Source organism: Eschrichtius robustus, chromosome 4 (genome assembly GCF_028021215.1).
Source record: "Eschrichtius robustus isolate mEscRob2 chromosome 4, mEscRob2.pri, whole genome shotgun sequence".
Lineage (NCBI taxonomy): Eukaryota > Metazoa > Chordata > Mammalia > Artiodactyla > Eschrichtiidae > Eschrichtius > Eschrichtius robustus.
The window spans coordinates 16,910,863-16,928,036 of NC_090827.1; the positions used below are offsets into that span (position 1 = coordinate 16,910,863).

The 17,174-nt window shown below is 33.9% G+C and overlaps 1 non-coding gene across 1 annotated transcript; it reads right to left on the reverse strand.

Moving 5' to 3' along the window:
• Positions 1 to 12,700: 12,700 nt before the first annotated feature.
• Positions 12,701 to 12,807, reverse strand: LOC137764505 (U6 spliceosomal RNA). Its single transcript, XR_011074007.1, has one exon. It is a non-coding gene; the product is annotated as a U6 spliceosomal RNA (small nuclear RNA).
• Between the last annotated feature and the right edge of the window lie 4,367 nt (positions 12,808 to 17,174).

Sequence of the window (17,174 nt, forward strand, 5' to 3'; positions counted from 1 at the left end):
CCTAAAATGATAGGTAGATTTCTTCAATTTTATATTAGAGTTGTGTTACAAATCACAAGAGACCTGTAACATTAGGTGAAACTATCTATTTCCTTGTCAGGGAACCATAGATGTTTAGGCTGCAGTTATGCAGTGGCCTTTGGTCTCAAGAGACAAACTCTAGCCATCAGAAAGTAATACTTCCCTTTGGTAGAAAGTTAAATTAATCTGTTTTTCCATGCAAATACCAATAACACAGATAGTTGTAGGCATCTCTCAAACCAATTATTTCCCCCCAAATATGGTTCATTTAAATAACTGCTATAATAAAAGACACAAGCAGTTTTTGCCAATTATTCTGTAGTTTAAAATGTCGATAAATATTAGTGACTCTGCTAGACTGTACTAAAAATATGGGAAATAAACTGTCCCTATGCTAAGTATTCTTTATGTGATAAAACAATGTGCATTTCATGATGATGTTTATGAGAAAAAGATAAACATGTTTATAATATAATTAGTGAAAAAAAGTTTTGTTGATGGCATGTCTAAGATATTTACAAATGTAAAGAAAATCTTGAAGGACTTCTGTTAGCCTTAACATTCTGTCTTGAATTGTTGGAGTTTAATATTGTTTACATTTTCAATGCTACTTTTGTAACCTAAAGACATGGATCCAACTGATTCCAAAAGAGCTTTCAGTATATTCTCAATAAAATGGTATTGCAGCATTTTGAAGAAAATCATAGATATGTCCTTTAGTCCATCCTAAATTCCAAATTCACTGGAAAACAGACTTATATGCAAGTATTGTATATTTAAGACTTTGTCCCTGTTCCCTTTACCATTTAAGTGATGAAAGGTGTTCTCTCATACTAATCGTAAAGTAATAGGCCTCTACATCCTTTGTCACTGAACCAAGGCACAGATACACAAGTCACCACGTACTACCCTGATGTAGTGTAAATGTAAATAGGGTTTATTGAGTTAAAACTTTTGAGAAGAGAAGTATCAGAGCACATGGAATTCATGAGATCTCAGGCTGGAGAAAACTTAGACCAGCTATGGCTGGACTGGAGGGAAAGAGCTCCTAGTGAGGGTGCTTCCTATTAAAAGAAATAGCAGGCAGAGAATATCAAGACAAAGGTGCAACAAGAATTTTCTTTCCAAGGAAAAAGTGTTGATAAAAAGGATGTGTCTCCAGAGCTCAGAGTCTGTTATGAGCCAGTTTTTCCATGAGCTGCCCTAGACCTACTGAAGGGCTTCTTGTCTTCTTGCTCATCATCAAAAGTGGAGGAATGGGGCCTCCAAGGTTATTGAATTTGTCTCTTGTCATCTGTGTAATACAGTTTGGTCAAATCCCATATCAACATAGTTGAGCAATTAAGTAATTAGTACAGTTAACAGATGTAATATCTGATAGTCTAGATAACAAAGGCATAGACCAACAATAATTTAGTAGTAAGCTGAAACTGGGATGTGGTTGAGAGTAGGTGGTATATAAATAGTGTTATCTGTCATTTCTAGCTTGAACAAGCTTATAGTTTCACTATAGTTTGAGCCATAAAGTATACACACGTAAAAACATTTCAATGATCGTGATACTCCAAAAATCTAAAAAGATTTGTACAAATAATCATTAGTATGTATTTGTTACTTTAGCAATTTTATGGTGCAGTTGTATAACAAAATACTTTCTAGTTGAATAAAATTATAAAAATTAATTTTTCGTGATTTTAGAACAGTTAATGTAAAGTATATTAAATATCTTTTGAAACTTGTTTTTTAACTTTTCACATTTTGCTGTGTTCAATTCAAATTTAAAACAAAGAAGATAAATTAACATCTGGGAGTATGGGACATAAATTTTTCTTTTCCAACACATAATCAAAATTTTAATTGTTTCATTCAGTAATTAGCTTTCCAATTACTATTTCTATTTTTATTTTTCGGAATGCAGCATATGCCCACCTTGTAAGCAACTGCTGACATTTAAATTTTTTAAATTGTGGTACATTATTAATAATGTCACTCTTGTAGCTATTGCCCTTCTACTTGTAGGTTCTAATCACTGACAGGATATTATAAACATAGAATACAAAGGGCTATTTGAAATAATCCCAAAATGAACCACAATAATTCAGCAAGTTAAATTTTTATGCACTTTAGTATTGTCAGAGATCTATATAATCATTAACGTCTCAAACCTATATATACACTCAGAATAGGTTGTATTGCGTGCTCAAGAGTACAACTTTTCTGGGGATCTCATTCTCTATGGGAAATCAAACAATATTATATATACATCAAACACAACCTATATTCAATCACTATTGCTTCTTAAAATTTCTGGCTATTCATTCAATACAACAAAAAAAGGACAAACAGATAAAAACTTTGGCAGGCCATTTCCTGAAGCACTTTTTAGTGTCAGAATAATCATATATCTACATTATTTTCTTTAATTTCATGATACCAGATTACTTTCTTCATGTTATTTAAAATTTTTCCCTTTACTAACATTTAACATTTATTGCATACTGATAATCTTCCAAGTACTTGAACACTATTTTATTTAGTAATCATAAAACAAGCTTGATATGCTGTTCTTACCCCAAACTGCAGAATTGGTAACAGAAGTCAAGGAGTTCCAGTAAATTCTCCAGAGACACACTCCTAATAATTATGAACCCATACTTATGCCCCCATTCCATTTATGTTAGAAAAAAGTATGAGGTTGAGAGAGGGTTGAAATTATATTATTATTTTTCTTTTAACTTACTGACATGACTTTATTCACATCTTGACTTTTGTTCAAGGAAAGGATATATCGTCCAAGTCTTTGAAATATGGGTTGTCTTTATAGTTGCACAATAGTTTAATAAAGGTAGCTCAAGTTCCCTTACAGACACCTTTAACATAACCTAGAAAAAGAATAAAAACTTTATTTATTATATGTTCAATGTGTCATTTCCCAGAGGTACGAGGGACTTTCAAGCCATGGAGAGAGAGGCATTTGAAGTCGTTTATACTCAACAAAGCCTGTCTGGTCGCTTGCAGTTAGTCACAAGTTAAGCAGAACACCAAGAAAAAAACAACCAACCAAACAAACAAAAAAACCCAGATTACTGAATTACATATATTAGAAAAACTTTGAATTATATCAATTAACCAACACAGATATTTTAAAACAAGATTCCTTTATTAAGTATGGTTATATATTAATCAGTAGCCCCATTCACTAACAATTAGGAAAATTAATCTGCAGGAGAGTAAGTGAACCTAGATTTAAAAACCCACACACATTATAATGTTGCATCTAGAGCTGTATATTTCAGGGAGTGGGAGATAAGTGTTTATATGAAAAACAGGAGAAATAAAAGATATTGACCACCATTTATTAAAGTCTACAATATGCTCGCTACTTCACATATCCTATCTAATTTAGTCTTCCAACAATTCTATTATATAGTCCTCTTAGATGAACAATTTGAAGCTAATAGAAGTTAAGTAAATAATTCAAGGTCAGCTACATGAATGTGAGCAGGGAAATTTAAATTGATAGAAAGTATAAAAGAGCAATAATAATGCGGTGAAAGAGAGCTAGATCACTGATTGGTTGATAGCTTTTACTTTGATTTTCTCTATTTTCACTGATCCTTTTAAGCTTAACAATTCTTCACTAGATTTCTTGGTGCTCAAGTGAACTGAGTAAACATCTCTTGTATACGTTTCAGAAGAAATCAACTAGTTTATTTCCTTTCAACCACCTTAATTTCAGACTTTGCAAATTAAAATAGAAATTCTAATAAGCGAGAATTAACAAATATGTTGATAACTGAGAGATTGACCTGTCACAAATGTTAAGTCCATAAAGTGAAACCCATTATATTTACATAATTTGCAAATTTAGCAAAACGTGAAGTATGAGTTTTGAAAACTATAGTAGGTGGTGATAGGAAAACATTCATAATATTATCCAATTGCTAAAAACTTTCATGAAGAAGGTAACAGTTCATGAATTATTTATTCATTAAAAGAAGCACTTAATTCAGAGGACGGTTTTCCAGATTTTTGTACTTGTGTGAAAGAAGGTTTATGTTTGGGTAAGAAGGCAGTGAGCAGGCAATTAAATATTAGACAATAATCGTTAAAAGATGGGTAGGGATGTTCCTGATCTGCTTTTTAATAAGCAAATGGATAACAAGCTGATATTTTGCCCATTTAACTATCTGAAAATTATAGTTTTTGGAAGAGATTTTCAGTTTCAGTATATAATTTCTGGGAATAATTCCCAGAAAGATATATGATCAGACCCAGCCTCTTTATTTTTCCTTGAGATAGACATAAACCTATTTCTGAAATACAAGGTATATAAACAAAAACAAAGTCATGTTCTGAAATGTGTGATTAGATCTGAGAAGGGCTCTGCTCCTGTTTGTGGTTACACATGGTTTGTTGGCACTGTGGACTAACAACATGCACATATTCCCAGAGCCCCTGTGGGATAAATTGGCATGTAGCACAGGTTGTTGATAATCATGGCTGACACGTGCTTCCAGGTATTTGGCATCTAAATGTACTGTGTGCATTTGTCAGCTCTCCAGCCATATTCAGGGTTGGGGTGGAGGAAGGGGGAAGAAACTAAATGTAGGAAAAGTCATAAACTTTGAGATACTGATATTTGCATCTTCAGCAGAATCAAAGTTTCCTTTAAATCAATCAGTAGGCATTAGCTTTTTGGTTTCACGACCCCTCCCCCTTTAATTGGCTTTATCCAATTTCATTTCTAAGGAAACTAAAGCATAGGTACTCTTTATCTGCTGCCAAAATCCATACTCTGAAAATTTAGTAGTAACTTCTGGTGACATGTTGTAAGTTATTTGATTCTAGCTTTAATTGAGCTTTTTTTTTGTTTCTTCAGCTGGCAATGGTCTGCTATAACTAAGTAAATGAATGAAGGAATAAATGAGTGAATGATTGAATGAAATAATAGATGAAGCTGAGATTACAATAACCCTTGCTTAAATAAAGGCTCAATCGTGTCAACTAGTGCTCTTTCCAAGGTGGCATGGTTGAAAATTTTACTAGATTTCTCATAGATGGATTTCTTCTCCTATTCTGTGTTTCAAGGTGAAATCATCTCATTAATAACATTTCTTGTCTTTAACTTTTAGGCATGCTACAAGTTTTCTTCTCTATAAACAACCAATGCCAAGTGCACTTTTGACTGCGTGAAGAATTAATTACCTTCTCAATGTATTCTGGTAATGTTATGTAAATGTGCTTAAATTCTCACTAGTAGACACATCACAGAATTTTTCCATGGGCAATGAAACTGTTTTGTGTAAAACAATATTCTCTGATAGTATTGAGGAGTACATGAAAAATTCAGGATGTATGTCTATAAGTTTCTTAAAAAAAGTCGTTCTAGTACTCTTGAAGATCATTGCTCATTCTGCCAACAGAAGGCCATCTTACTGAGCACTGTAGGTTACATAATGGCGGCTGTTTACATTAGTCTCAGCTAAAGGCTATCAGGTTTCTGTTTTTCTAGATTGCTCAATATAATGTGAGGGGACATTTTTATTGCTTCAAGACATAAGTGTAGCCAGTCAGTGATTTCTCATTATTAGCCTATATCCCCTATAGAGTTTTACATTTATTACATTTAAAAACAGAAGACTTTCTGTAGAAGGCACTTATCTCATATAGAAATAGCCCAGATTAGCTGGGTTTACATCATTTATATAAAAAGGTCCTATTTAGAGGTATATCTCTACAAGATCACTTAGCAGATTAGAAACTATGTTTAGCACAATTTGTGAGAGTTTTTAAACCTTTAAATTAATTGACTTCTTTCTTAAAATGAAATTCATTTTTTAAAAAAAATCCAGAGTGCAATAATATTTAAAAAGATAAAATTATCCATATATCTACATTCTGAAATAGTCAATCTTATCAATGTGTTTCCACTGTTAAAATTATTTAGGGTATCTGTATGCATTTACTTTTTAATTTTAATAAAATTAAAGTCATGTTTCGTATACTGTTTTTAACTTATCTTGGCACTATAATATTAATATATTTTATATCACAAATGCATTTCTATGATGCCATTTTACATGGCTGTGTAGGGTTCCAACTTTAGGATTTAACGTAATCATTCAAACATCAGTGTTCTGACCTGAAGGTTATTTATATTTTTCCACTGTATCAAATAATGTTACACTAAATATTCTTGAGGAAATTTTTGTATACATCCTTAATAATCTTCTTAAGATTATTACTGAATATTAATAGCTAATACCTATATGTGCTAGGTATTCTTCTAAGTATTTTACATCTATTAGCTCCACGTAGAGTGTACTATTATTACCTTTATACTAAATATGAGATAGCTAAGGCATATTGAGTTTAAGTAACTTGACCAAGTTTGCAAGTGGCCTCAGTCTGTGCTCTTCAGCATACCAATGAATATGTATATCCCTTATTCAATTGGTTAATATTACTAAATTGTTCCCAAGTTACAGCAGGACAGTTGATCTTAATCAGCAATAGATGAATATTACCTTTCTTGAAGTTTGCACTGATTCTTCAAGAATTCACAAAGTGCCATATGCTACTATATTAATGTTCTACTAACTGACAAGGAGTGAACTTGACTAGTTGATACCCTACCACATTGAAGTTTGTTGGACTTAGTCCATCAGCATACCTTGTCATTTCTATTACAGGTAGGAAATGAAGTCAAGTAATTTTACATCAGCTTAGCCTGAGGAATGTGTATGCATGTATCACATTTCATACCTCCACCTGTCTAATTTCCTCAGTTACTTAACTAACGTGAAAGAATGCCCAGAAGAGGTATATTATAATGAGCTCGCTTCATTAACCTTGAATTTCTGGCATAATTTATTTTTGGAAAGAAGATGGAAGGAAGTATATCAGTCTAACTTCATATGACTTGTAATCAATATTACAGATTCCTGTGTAGAATAAATACAAGGTGCCAAGCCAAAACTGGATTGATATTAATTTATATACTTTGAGTCATCTGCTTGGAGAAAGATCTAAAAGCACAAGCTCATCCACTATCCTGTTGTGACTTGAAATCACTCCAGAATCTATCATTTGCAATAGCCAGTAATTTCATATTCTGGTATCAGCAAGTCAGAGTATTTGACACCAATAAAAAAACTTAAATACCATATATAAAAACTTTATTTTAGTGATTTGAGAATTTGAGCAAAGAATACACCAAGTATTTTTATAGGTGAAAAGAAAAGAAGAAAACTAAAAACTCAAGGTATTGGAAAAAAATGACATGGAGCTAGGTTTTCAATAAAACCAACTCTTTGTAAAGCAAAACAATACTTCTAAATGAATAGCTAAGCATATCTGGATTGCTTTAATCTACCTCTTCCTTAGAATATAATTCAGTTTATTCTGAGGATGATTTCGTGTGTGGGAAAACCCAGATTCATGTACCATTTAAGGACTGTGATACTATAGTATGATAGTTCCAACTTTCAGAAGCTATGAAATTCATTGTTCCATAAACAATTTGGTAAATTTTTTTAAAGTATAACTAAATTTCAGTTGCTGTCATAATTACTACTCTTTTGAACCATTACAGTATTTGTTTAGTATTTTCCATCTCCTAAATGAACTTGAGAAATATAGAGGTAGATCATTTTGTATCCTCTTTCCCCGTACAACATTGAAACAGCACATACTGCATTTTATGGGGGTTCTTTGAAAGAACAAAAATTAATAACAGGAACACAGCAATCGAATCATTTTAGTTATACTTTACTGAATATTAAAATTGTAAAAATATTTTAAACAGGTGTAAACATGTGGATTCAATTAATGCAGAACACCCTGTGGTTTTTATCCATAAATTGCAAAGCAAATGTTTTTGCTGGTCAATTTATATGCTAAACTACAATTTCAAACCACCATTACTTTGGTAAGCCAACTGTGCATCCCTTTTACAGATCCCTGTTTTAAAGGCAATGGGTACTATGTTCAATCTTTGCCTATCTATGTGGGAGCAAATCAGACCAGGACTGTGAATCTGAATGTGACCAGCAGGCATTGCTGTTGCCCTGCTCAGGTCCCCTTTGAGGGCTCTTTCACCCGTCTCTCAGCTGCTTGAGTGCTGACTGCTAGCAGCTTGCAGCTGCCTCTTCTTTTGAATATTGCCCTCTGCTGATGGGAACTGCTTGGCAAAGAAATAATCTAGGGAATTATGTTCCCCTTCCACGTCTATGCAGCCTATGACCAATGACTTACTGACAAGCGTGAAAAAAAGGCGGGGCCCTTGCTTCAAGGTGGGACAATTGAGTGGCACCATTCCCACTCCAGGATTCCCTATGAAATGAGACAGAGGCCAGACTTCACCTGCATCCACATCTGTGCTTAGCTCTTCCCTGACTTATTTTGCTTCCTTCACTTGCTACAGGTGTCATCCAGACCACTTCTTCAATACATCACTTGCCCAAGATTCTATTTCTCAGACTATGCTTGTAGTGAATATGATCTAAGACAATGCTGTGTTCTTACTGAAAAAAAAAATTAGAGTCAGTTGACATTGAAATGAACTTTTATAGTGTAAAGTGTAGGAAGTTCTAGATGATTATAATTTTGTACATTCATTCATAATAAGATTTTTCCTACCAATTTCATTGAGATACAATTGACATACAGCACCGTATGTGTAAGGTATACAGCATAGTGATATGACTTACATACATCATGAAATGATGACCACAGTAAGTTTAGTGAACATCCATCACCTCACATGAATACAAAATAAAAGAGAGAGAAAGAAAAAATATTTTCCCTTGTGATGAGAACTCTTAGGATTTATTGTCTTAACAACTTTCATATATAACACAAAACAGTGTTAATTACATTAATCATTTTGTACATTATATGTCTAGTACTTATTTATCTTAATTTAAAAAAAAATGTGCTCAGAATATTGCTTTATTTCTTAGTCCTAGTCTGTTTGCATTTAAAATCTATGTAGTGGCCAACTGAAAAATAAAAATGAGATTGCTTTTAAAATATACTTTCACAAAAGTTGCATTTTTACCGTTAAAAGAAAGTTTATTCTTTTCTCACCATAAGAGTAAGGGAATTTAAGAGTACCAAATAAGATTGTCAAATTTTTGGAGGATGTGTATAGTTTAGTAGTTAGAATCAACAAAGAATGTGAAGAAAACTCAATTTGTTCCATAAGTGTGCTGGATTCCTTACTGTTTTTCTCTGCTTAAATGATATTGACGGGTGTCCTTATTGAAGAGGAAATAAGTATGTGCTTGGAGCCTCGCAGACAACCATTCATCATTCTCTCATGCAAAAGACAGAAGCCCTGTACCAGCACACAAAATCCGAAGGCAGCTACAGTAACAGAAAATCAATAGACTGTATTAGAAAACTCAAAGGCTAATCAGAGCCCAATCTCCAGGCGCGATGTACTCCAAGAGAAGCATTGCTTTAGGACATAACTCAATTCTCTGAACACCACAGACTACAGGTTAATTCAAGCATTTAGGGGGAAAATGAGGGTCTTTAAAATATACATTTTGTTCTTTATTGCCTCCCAAAGAAACTTCAGTGCAGTACTGTAATGAATAATGATAACATACATTCTTAAAAACTGATGTTAGCTCAATCATTATGCCCAAATAGAATGAGAGGCCCTGCTGTGTAAAGAAATGAGATGTCATTAGTAAGCAACATCTCTGCTAAAAGGAGGATGCATGTTGTTACTTGTTAAACACACTGTTAATATCTGTAAAGGTAAATGACGATTGGCTCTTTACTTTCATAAACAGCTGAATTTGCTGTCACATTTTAACTGATCCTGAACCATAAGTGAAGATAGAGACTCAAATTGAAATTTACTGTGTGAAAAATTTCAAGTAAGTTGAAATTGATACTATATAATAAAAATGCATTTAGGTTAAACTATTCAAAAATACCAGGCTCTGAAAAATACCTAAATATTTTGCACTGGTGTAATGCTTTCCCCCTTGGGAACTCAAAACATTTTGGTATATATCATATGGCAGTTTTTCTAAATTTTCTCTACGCTAAGTAGAATATAGTCTTAATTCAAGTATTTTTTTTTTTTTTTTTTGCCATTGTGGGAGTATAGAATGTATTCAAGAATTTTACCAGCAATATAGGTTCATAGTATTTCTACCCTCTTTGTTATTCCTATGTATTTTTAACATTTTGTTAAGTCTTCAAGAATAGGTTTGCTTTTTCAGATAAATTTATCATATCTCAGCACAATCCCGAATTGCGTATAACAAATTCTTGTTTTAGTATTAAAGGGACATTTATGTTTTAATGAACCTCTGATTTTATCTTAGGTTAACAACTTGAATTTAAATATTGCATAAATATATGTACTTATTGTAATAAATGAAATGTCAAGGTCAATTTGAATCTAATAATCCTAACAAAATAAAGTAACATCATGAAAAGTGAAGCCCTGCTTGGAAACAAAAGCTAATTAAGAGGTTTTTAATGCCCCAGAGAGAGAAGTGTACAGAGAGGAGTCATAGCTGGTTTAAGACTGGCAACTCTGTTGCATGTGACAGCTCATTCACCTGTCCCACCCAGACACAATCCAGCATCTGGGCTGATAATTATTAGACTTCAGAACACTTCTTGGAAATTGTCCATGTATTAGAGTGCTTACAAAAGCAGGCCTTCTGGAATTACTGTAGTTTTATATATTAATAAATGCTTTATCAATATGCATATATTTCTTTACCTCTGAGTTACAGCTATTTCGACATGCCAAAAGAGGAGTGCTGTAGATTTAAAGAAATATTTTTACAAAAGATCATTCTTTTTGTTTTCCTTTTGAAGACAGATATTATAATTTATAATGCCAATATTTAAAATTCAAAATGCATTACCTCTGTGGAATAATACTGGTGAATAAATTCTCATAAATAAAATAAGTGAAAGGATCTAATTTTAGCATAAACTTTAAAAATATTTTACCTTCTGTTTACCATTTAGCAACTTTGAGATGTCTTCTTTTTAAAGATTTTTAAATAAAATTTTCAGACATGTTTATGTCCATAGTATCCTAATACAATATGCATTTTGAAAAACTATATTTAGTAAGTGATTCTCTAAGGTGAATAAGAAAAGACTAATTTGAAGCTTCAATGGATAGTTTTCTGAGTAGATTGTACTGTACACTGAAAATGGTTGATTTCGTGTTCTTTTCTAAGAGCAAATGTGTTCTATTTATCGAGGCACTCCTACCATTCTGTAACCTTGGATAAGTCACTTCAGTGTGTTCATTGTAGAATCTCAAGACATTCTATCAACTGTAAACATCTTACTAGACAAAAGTTTGGAAACACATTTTTACAGACACATTTATATACTACAGTGTGAAGTTATTTCTCAAATCTTCCTCCAACTCTATTCTCTCGCATCACATAAAATCCATGTCCCATAGTCTTTAGCAAAGACATAGTTTTATAGTCTATGTGTCCTTTTAGGTTCTAGAAATCTTCAAATATTCACAATATGTTATTGAAAAATCTTTCAGATACAAAAAATAGGAACCAAATTTAAACTGGGAGACTACAGTCCATGGGTTCAGTCACTGCTAGATTCATGAAATCAGTGACATCAAGGCCAGATTCTCTTATACTCAAATTCTCTATTCATACAGTTGATAGAAAACCTGCTGGCAGGACCAGACTTACATCCTAACAGCTTATCAGTGCCAGTATGAAAGGGACATTGAAGAGAAATGAAAACATGTCCTTGGAAGAACTCTGGTCTAATTTTGTCACAAATATTTGTTGAGTAATGAATCCCCATCTCTTCCCTGTATCAGTTACTGCGTCTTAGGGTTGATGAACTCTGATTTACTGCACCTGTATAATGGCCCCAAAACCATGAATGGGGAGTGATGGGGTCCGCTCTACATAGATAAGTTTTCACAAAAATAAATGGTTCTGCTTTTAGAATAAAAAAGGGTATAATGGGTGTTGAACATCACAAAACAATAGATATCAAAACTATTAGATTTCCTAGGACCTGATAATAACTTACATGTTGGCTTTTCTCCCATTATTAAGAATCCATTGAGCAAAATATCTTAATTGACAAGAATCTCATCTGTCAAACAGCAGAAGAACTAGTTCCTATCAGGAGAGCCATGAAAGTGTATGACATTGAAGTTGATACTCTATATAACTATAGTACAAACAATCTATCATATAAACAGCTATTTTTCAGATTATCATCCAAGGGTGATACCTAAAGACTATAGTTTTGTTCTTTTAAAACATGATAGTTTTTAAGATTAATTTTAGCATATAAACCCCTATCCTTTTCATTTCTTTACAATTTATCCATTGATGAACCTGGGCTATTTGATATAAAGAATTTCCCACAGTCTGGATTTGGCTATTTTTATATGCGCAACATAGTTCAAAATGCGCTTTTTTCCTTTGCATTTTCAGTATACTGGCAGCTGAATATAGAGACCTGATCAGACTCAGGTTCATTTCTTTGGCAAGGTTATAAATGGCTGTTCATCAAGAACAGGGACAGACAATGTCTGATTTTTTTTTTATTGCATTTTTATTTATTTATTTTATTTATTTATTTTTATATTTATTTTTGGCTGTGTTGGGTCTTCGTTTCTGTGCGAGGGCTCAAAAATATGGAACGCTTCATGAATTTGCGTGTCATCCTTGCGCAGGGGCCATGCTAATCTTCTCTGTATTGTTCCAATTTTAGTACATGTGCTGCTGAAGCGAGCACGTCTGATTTTTGTTTTTTCCTCATTTTTATTTGTGCTCAATGCCCACATCCATTAATTCATCGGGGCTGCTAAATGGTGATATTCTATTCTATCATTTTTTTTTCAATTATTGCTTGGTATACTTTTATAAAGACACATTCCCCCACACCTATTATTTGCCTATCTATTGGTATAGTTCTTATAGAAACAGCAGTATCAATGTTTGATTATTTTACTCTATTTACCAGTCTTCAGAATAATAAACTGTTTCTCTATTATGTTGGACAGTTTATATGTTAACTTGAGTAAGCTACAGTCACCGGTTAGTCAAACGCTTATCTTGTCATTGCTGTGAAGGTATTTTATAGATGTGATTATGATCCATAACTAGTGACTTTAACTGAAGGAGATTATCCAAGATAATCTGGGCGGGCATAAATTAATTAGTTGAACAGCCATAAATTAATTAGTTGAACAAACCTTCAGAACTGAGGTTTCCTGAAGAAGAAGAAATTCTGCCTGTGGCTAGCAGCTTCAGTTCATGTGCAAGAGTTCTAGCCTGCCCTTGTTGATAACCAGTCCTTTGGATTTTAAATTGGCCTTAGAAGCCCCACAATTTTATGTCAATTCATTTCCATAAATCTCATTTTATATATATAACATATATTTCTGATTCTGCTTCTCTTGTTGAACCTTGACTGACAACAGATTTTTAGTAATGGGGTGGTTTTGGAGGAATAGCATGATAAGGATGAGTTTTCTAAACTGGTTCTGGGTTTTGCTGAACTGCTTCTCTACTCTGCTTAGATTCCAAAGACTAATGACTCTACTATTTTCAGTGGTAAAAATGGCACTTGTAGTCCAAGGCATGATTTGGCAATAGAGATAGACAAAATATCACCTTGAATACTCTTAACCAAATACGTAACAAAGGGAATGTTCTACATGACCATGTATTTGATGCTTTAGAATATTGTAGTCAAGCTAAGAGGATAATATTTCTCCTGACTGTGCTGAGAAAAGTATGGAAAGGAAAGGATTATCTCAGGGTTTCCAATTCCCAGGTTCAGCTGAGTATAAATGACCTGAAAGCTTCTGTATCTGCCTTGAAAGAAACCTTTATCTCCTGTTGCCACAAGGCTGAGATTTCTGAAAACAAAAGTCAGAATCTCAGAGAAACAGACAGTAGAGTGGTGGTTACCAGGGCTTGGGGGTGGGGAAAATGGGAAGATACGGGGTCAAAGGGTGAAACTTCTAGTTATAAGATTAACAAATTCTGGGGATCTAATATACAGTATGATGATTATAGCTAATAATATTGTATTATAGGTTTGAATATTGCTGAGAGAGGAGATCTTCAATGCTTTCACCACAAAAAAAAGAAATGGTATTAATAATTATATGATGGCATGGTAATTATGTGAAGGTGATAATCTTCTTGCAATATATAAGATGTATCAAATCAACATGTTGTAAACCTTAAACTTACACAATGTTATATGTCTATTATATCTTAATAAAGCTGGAAACAAAAAGTCAGAGTCTCATTTTGTGAATGATGGGATTACAGTGCAAATTGAATCCCCCACCTCATTGTTTGGGGAGTGAGATGCTGAAAATTCAAATGGGGTCATATATGCAGATCACTATGAAGCCAAGGAAGACAAATCCCTAAATTCTTCTCTGTCAGCAGAAGCCTTACTGAGATTGCTGCCTTGCAAGGCACTGTTGATGCTATTTAGGGCCCACCCCAGCCATCTCTTTGTTTCTGGACCTATAACTACACAGGACTATTATAGACTGGGCCTATACTTAGACTCAATTACTAATAGATCCCAAAGAGGAAGACACAAAGTGTGACCCATGAAAAGGTGCCTGACACATCAAAAGAACTGCATGATTATTTTCAGTATATACAAATGTACAAAAATTTGGGGGATATGTGTGGGAATGGATTTTAAAGGTGTGGGTAATGGTGGAAAGAACATAAAATTAGATCAAGCCGGGGCTTCTCTGGTGGTGCAGTGGTTAAGAATCCACCTGCCAATGCAGAGGACACGGGTTCGAGCCCTGGTCCGGGAAGATCCTGCATGCCGCGGAGCAACTAAGCCCCTGCGCTACAACTACTGAGCCTGTGCTCTAGAGCCCGTGAGCCACAACTACTGAAGCTTGCATGCCACAACTACTGAAGCCTGCATGCCTAGAGCCCGTGCTCCACAGCAAGAGAAGCCACCGCCACGAGAAGCCCACGCACCACAACGAAGAGTAGCCCCAACTAGAGAAAGCCCACGTGCAGCAACGAAGACCCAATGCAACCAAAAATAAATAAATTTTAAAAGATTAGATCAAGCCACATTTACTGATACAGGATCACCAAACAGGGATTCTGGACTCAGTGTTTGATTGAAGATGTTAGAAAGGGCTCTAACAATTGTTTTGCTTGATTGTCTGATAGACCCTAACATGGACTACACTAAATGAAGTTGAAATATCAAAACTATCTTGGTAAACTATAGAGGAAAATGTCCAAAGACTTAGAGAGACTGGAATGTTAGAATACATTTATCATGTTAAGATCTGCTCAGTCATCCTAGGAGGGTCCATAGGACCCACATTTCACAAAAAAATGTGACAAATAAATTTGTGAGGGGAGCTCCATCATCCCTGAAGGGTTCTGTGATCACTGTAAGTTCATGTAGGCCAGAATGCTACCATCAAATTGGAATCCCAAAATGCATGGGGATAATGGAATACCAGGATGGCAGGGGCCAAGTGGTGACACTTAGTTATAAAGACAAGGTGACTGTAGTTGGGAGACAATTCTCCATAAATATCTGATTTTTATGCACGTTGCTGATCCTCTTAGCAAAGGTATTTACAGCAAAGTTAAGAATACTTAACTTTGTATAAATTTTTGTATAAGGAAACATTTTAGGATAATCAACTAAAAGACCTTTTCCTCTCCAGAGATATCTGAGGGTAATAAAGATAAATCCTTCCTCACCTCTCTGGAGACATTTGTTTACATTCCAAAGTAAAGTAAGATCTCTCTCTCTCTCTCTCTCTTTTTCTCTCTGGAAAGCAGGACAATCAGGCCAGCAACAGACCTAATAAGTTCAGAGTTTCCTAATTCTAAATTTTCTCTCCTGTGATCCAGGTCACTGTATGTACAAGTACTATATGGTCCCCATTGTGTCATGCTGTGACGATTGGGGTTTGAGTAATCAGTGCTAAAATATTGTTCTTGTTGCTACTTTTGCTATGAGTAATAAATGTTGTTTGTCTCTGATCAAGGGATCTCATGTCTTCTTATGTCTTATGTCAGTGTGTGCATGCATTTGTGTGTGTGTGTGTGTGGGTACAGATAAAATCAGACTAATTTGTTAGCTTAGAAGTAGGGTGAATGCTCAGATCCTTCACAGTTTCTGACTTATTATTCAATACACATAATAAATTTTAATGAGTGAAAACTATCTTTTTATAAATATAAAATGAAAAAAGAAAAGCTTGAGAAGATTTTTTTGTTAGTGAAGAGGATTCTTAAAAGAATTGTGGGCCACCTTCCTAGACAAGTAAATCAGAGCCTCTGAGGAGTGAGATAAGGTGAGAATATTCATCAAAATAAAGTATTTGAAAGTTTGAAAAATTTGAGAAACCGGTCTGCTATGTGTTGGTTATTCAGTTAAGATGAAACTCCACTACAAAAATAATGTCACCACTCTATTATAAATATGGAAGAGTTCATATATTTATAATTAATGATAATTTGTTGTGCATACATTGTATGCTTAAAAACATAGTGTGACAATATGATATTTTCCTCCAAGAAATCTTTACTAGTGGTAGAGAGCTAAAACTATCCCCTATGAATAATGGTGGCTAATACATCTAAATTGCAAGTTCTGATGCATGTATACAAGTTTCAGAACTTCAGAAAAATAGTCATCTCTATGGGACAGGGTAGAAGAGAAAGGCTTCATAAAGCAAAGAGATTTACTGATTTGAAAAATCTTAACATTGTTTTAACTGAATTAAACTTTTAATTTCTTTCCCATAACTAAATATTTTATAATAATTTTATTAACAAGTTAATGTTTCTCTGGTAGCATTATCTCACTTCACATCGCTATTTCTAATTTGAGCCTACACAGACATGCCACACAGACATGCTGTATTTTATGTGCATTTTAAATATCATATATAAGACTTCAAACAAGTTTGGGCTTGAACAGGGTGAATTCAGACACTGGAAGATGTAGATTCTTCAAGATGAGTCACTCCTTGCTAAAAATTCTTCAACTGATTCCCATCATACTTACAATTAAATCCAATCCCCTTAACAAAATCTGTAGAGCATCTGGTTGATTTGGCCCCTAACAATTTTTCC